At 49.7% G+C, this 5143-nt stretch overlaps 1 pseudogene; it reads left to right on the forward strand.

Moving 5' to 3' along the window:
- The first annotated feature begins 3937 nt into the window (after positions 1 to 3937).
- LOC102134107 (cytochrome b5-like) lies at positions 3938 to 4910 on the forward strand (annotated as a pseudogene).
- Positions 4911 to 5143: the final 233 nt, after the last annotated feature.

A 5143-nucleotide genomic window follows, 5' to 3' on the forward strand; every position in this document is an offset into this window, starting at 1 on the left:
TTTGGGAGGCTGAAGCTGGTGGATCGCTTGACTCTGGGAGTTGGAGACCAGCCTGGGCAACATAGTGAAACCCATATCTATGAAAAATACAAAAATTAGCCAGGTGTGGTAGCCTGTGGTCAGGCTACTCAGGAGGCTGAGGTGGGAGGATGGCTTGAGCCCGGGAGGCAAAGGTTGCAGTGAGCCAAGATTGTGCCACTGTGCTCTAGCCCAAGTGACAGAGTGCAACCCTGTCTCAAAAAAAAAAGAAAGAAAGAAAGAAAGAAAGAAAGAAAGAAAGAAAGAAAGAAAGAAAGAAAGAAAGAAAGAAAGAGAGAAAAGTGCTGTAGCCATAAGATCCTTGAAGACAGGATTTGTGTGTTTCTCAGTCCCATATCCCGACTGCTATTGGTTGCAGGCATTGGCAGCTAAGAGGCACTTGTTAAATATTATTTTTAATTCATTGGAAAGTGAGGAGGGAAGGTGAGAAAATAGCAGGGTAGGCCTTTGTGTGACAACCTGGGGTATATCTGGATTCCACCTGACTGTCTGGAAAGAAAGGAATGATTTTTCTTTTTTCTTTCTTTCTTTCTTTTTTTTTTTTTTTTTTTTGGGATGGACTCTCGCTCTGTCACTCAGGCTGGAGTGCAGTGGTGAGATCTCGGCTCACTTCAAGCTCCGCCTCCCGGGTTCACGTCATTCTCCTGCCTCAGCCTCCTGAGTAGCTGGGACTACAGGCGCCCCACCACCTCGCCCGGCTAGTTTTTTGCATTTTTTTTAGTAGAGACGGGGTTTCACCGTGTTAGCCAGGATGGTCTCGATCTCCTGACCTCGTGATCCACCCGTCTCGGCCTCCCAAAGTGCTGGGATTACAGGCTTGAGCCACCGCGCCCGGCCATTATTATTATTTTTTAAAGATGGGGTCTCCCTCTGTCACCCAGACTGGAGTGCAATGATGCCATCATAGCTCACTTCAGCCTCATCCGACTAATTTTCGTATTTTTTGTAGAGACAGGGTCTTATTTTGCTGCTCAGACTCGTCTGGAACTCCTGACCTCAAGAGATCCCTCTGCCTCAGTCTCCCACAGTGCTGGGATTAGAGGTATGATCCACCATGCCCAGCCAACAATGAATAATTTTTACAGTATGTCCCAAATGGGCTGTGGGATATACTTTTTAAAATTATTATTTTTATTTATTTATTTTTTTAGCAATGTCACTCAGGCTGGAGTGCAGTAGTGTGGTCATCACTGCCGCCCCAGCCATCCAGGCTCAAATGATTCTCCCACCTCAGCCTCCTGAGTGGCTGAGACCGCAGGCAGGCGCCACCATGCTCGGCTCACTTTTTGAATTTTTTGTAGAGACGAGGTCTCGCCATGTTGCCCAGGCTGGTCTCAAACTCTGGGGCTCCAACGTTCCTCCCACCTCAGCCTCCCAAAGTACTGGGATTACAGGTGTGCACCACCATGCCTAGCCTATTTTTTAAAAATATTCACTTTTTATGGGAGATTACAGTTTAACTGGGCCTTCTGGATTTTATCTGGCAACCCCTCCCCTGAAGAGCACTGTCCAACTTTGAAGGCACCTCAGTGTGATGAGACTTTTATCTGCACCTGTAGTCTGTTTCTTCTTCTCTTCTCCTGGGAGCGGGACTATCCATGTTGATTGGGTGCCAAGGGTACCAACCCGATGCCATATTAGGAAAGCCGGGCATGGCCTCCAGAAGCTGGTTTGTTTGTTTTGTTGGGTAAAGATTTTGCCTGCTTACATTAGCGGGTAAAGGTTTGTTTTCTTTTGAGAGAGCCAGAAATATCCAGGCAGGCCTGGTCCCAGCAGGGTTGGTGGAATAGATCTCAGCAGCTTCCTCCATGTTGTGCCTAGGAAAGCCCCTGAAGGATTTTTAAGGTCTAGTGGGAAGAGGAGGGGAAGGCATCTCGGTCTTTTGTGTGTGTGTATGTATGTTGAGGGGGCATAGGTTATATGCAAATAGCATCTTCATGTTGGAAAACCTGGCTTGAAGCTTCTGGACAACTTTCCTGACGTGCCTCTGCTCACCCAGCATTCTCCTCCACCATGGCCCCTCATTCTGTATCCATACCCCTGGCTTACAGAAAGTTCTTCCTCCCTTTGTGCCTAGCTTTCGATTCCCTCAGGGTGGCATCAGATCTTTTCATCTTCTAACCTAAGACGGAGGCCACCCTGAGGAGTGTGAACACTGACCTTCATCCCTGTCTCTGGCTGTTGTTTAGGAGTGCCGGGTCATGTCAGGACACCTGGAAAACCGGCGAACTCTCCTCCCTCAGAAGGTCCTTCTCACCCACTCACCCACTGGTCCTCTCTCTCCAGGCCGGAACAGCCCCCTGTCCCTCCAGTGGAAGCCCCTCCCCCAATGCGGATGTTGTCCTCAGGGCCTTCTCCAGGCCATCCTGGGTACACCTGGCCCCCTGGCCGGCTCAGAGCAGAGCTGAATTCCGCCCTGAGGAGGTAGACAGCAGTCCATGCGGCCTTGGGTCCAGTTTGTCTTTTTGGCTGTTTCTTCCTTTTTTTCCTTTCTTTTCTTTTCTTTTTTTTTTTTTTTTTTTTGAGATGGAGTCTTGCTCTATCACCCAGGCTAGAGTGTAGTGGCCGGATCTCAGCTCACTACAACCTCCGCCTCCTGGGTTCAAGAGATCCTCCCACCTCGGCCTCCCGAGTAGCTGGGATTACAGGCATGCACCACCGTGCACCGTTAATTTTTTTATTTTTAGTAGAGATGGGGTTTCACCATGTTGGCCAGGCTGGTCTCAAACTCCTGACCTCAGGTGATCCGCCCGCCTTGGCCTCCCAAAGTGCTGGAATTACAGGCGTGAGCCACCACGCCTGGCCTTGGCTGGTTCTTCCTTCCTCACTTGGTCGATGAGGAAACTAGGAAGCCGAGGTTAAGGGGCCGCCCAAAGTCACACAGTCAGCCAGTGGCAGACTTAATACCTTGAACCCAGGTCTTCTGGCTCCTAGACTAGACCTCTCTCGACTGTAACACACTGATCTGCCTGAAGTGTGTCCAAAGGGGTATATAGCCTGGCGGCTCTGTGCGTGGACAGCAAGGGCCTGGTATTCAAAACCCAGGCCTTGAGCTCAGTGGGTGTGACATTGAGAAAACTGCCCAGCCTCTCTACTGAGCCTCAGTTTCCTTGTTGTCAAGTGAGGTTAATGACAGTGCCTAACCAAAGGGAGCTCCTGGAGGATCGAGTGACAGGACACTTCTGCAGCACTGGCGCAGCGCCTGGCTGGCAGGAACCATTGTCAGTGTAAAATCGAATTAAAATACAATGTGAGCCCAGGCACAGTGCCTCACACCTGGACTCTCAGCACTTTGGGAGGTTGAGGCGGGGCAGATCACTTGAGGTCAGGAGTTCGAGACTAGCCTCACCAACATGGTGAACACCCTGTCTCTACTAAAAATACAAAAGTTAGCCAGGCATGGTGGTGCACACTTGTAATCCCAGCTACTTGAGAGGCTGAGGAAGGAGAATTGCTTGAACCTGGGAGGTGGAGGTTGCAGTGAACCGAGATCATGGTGGGACAACAGAGTGAGACTCCATCTTAAAAAACAAAAAAACACGATGTGAGCAAAGAAAGGGATTCAAAAATCTCTATGTTGTCCAAAATCGGGAGTTGGATTTAAAAGCGACTGAAGGTAGGTCACTTTGAGTAATTTCAGCTACTCAGGAGGCTGAGGCAGGAGAATCACTGGAACCCAGGAGGCGGAGGTTGCAGTGAGCCGAGATCACACCATTGCACTCCAGCCTGGGCGACAGAGCAAGACTCTGTGGAAGGAAGGAAGGAAAGAAGGAAGGAAGGAAAGAAGGAAGGAAGGAAGGGAGGGAGGGAGGGAGGGAGGGAGGGAGGGAGGAAGGAAGGAAGGAAGGAAGGAAGGAAGGAAGGAAGGAAGGAAGGAAGGAAGGAAGGAAGGATCCGAACACTCTTTAACATAGAGTTCTAGGGATGGAAACTAGGGAGGGCTTGGATACCACTCATTTATCCACTCCCCCTTGGCGAGCCGTCATTGCCAGGTGCTGTTGTAGGCATTGGGGGTACCACTAGTGGAAGAAACAAAACCTTGGTCAGGCGCAGTGGCTCACGCCTGTAATCCCAGGACTTCGGGAGTCCGAGGCAGGAGGGTCACTGGAGCCCGGGAGTTCAAGACCAACCTGGGAACATAGTAAGAACCTGTTTCTAAAATATATGTGTATGTATATGCACTTTTACGGCTCCCCGCCCCTGAGCCAGCCGCCCAGCCTCCCTTGCGGTGCCCGGCATGGGGAATGTCCCGGGTGGAGCTGGCGGAGTTGCAAGCTCTGCTCCACCCGACGCGACCATGTGTACTGGGCCTGGCTCGCGGCCAACCGAGATGGCCGAGCACTTGGAGGAGGCCGTGAAGTACTACACCCTAGAGATTCAGAAGCACAACAACAGCAAGAGCACCTGGCAGATTCTGCACCACAAGTGTACGATTTGACCAAATTTCTGGAAGAGCGTCCTGGTGGGGAAGAAGTCTTAAGGGAACAAGCTGGAGGTGACGCTACTGAGAACTTTGAGGATGTCGGGCATCTTTGAGATGCCAGGGAATTGTTCAAAACATATATCATTGAGGAGCCCCATCCAGATGACAGACCAAAGTTAAACAAGCTTCGGAAACTCTCATCACTGCTGTTGATTCTAGTTCCAGTTGGTGGACCAACTGCGTGAGCCTTGCCATGTCAGCAGTGGCCGTTGGCTTGATGTATCGCCTGTACATGGCGGAAGGATGAACCTCCTCAGAAGCCAGTGCAGGAAAATCCTGCTTTAGACACAGGAGAAAAGAAGCCAACGCTAATTGCTTCAACTGACAGAAACCTTCTCTTGAAAAAAATAATTTTAATTTTCTCTTTTTCTTTCTTCCAACATTAGAAACAAAACAAAAGGAACTGTCCTTTCCGCTCTCGGATTTTTCGAGTGTGCCTTTTATTCATCTACTTTATTTTGATGTTTCTTTACTATGTAATTTACTTATTGTAAGCATGATCTTTTAAAAATATATCTGGTTTTGAAATACAAAAATACAGGCTGGGTGCCGTGTCTCACGCCTGTAATCCTAGCACTTTGGGAGGCTGAGGCGGGTGGATCACGAGGTCAGGAGTTTGAG

This window comes from Macaca fascicularis, chromosome 7, assembly GCF_037993035.2.
Source record: "Macaca fascicularis isolate 582-1 chromosome 7, T2T-MFA8v1.1".
Classification (NCBI taxonomy): domain Eukaryota; kingdom Metazoa; phylum Chordata; class Mammalia; order Primates; family Cercopithecidae; genus Macaca; species Macaca fascicularis.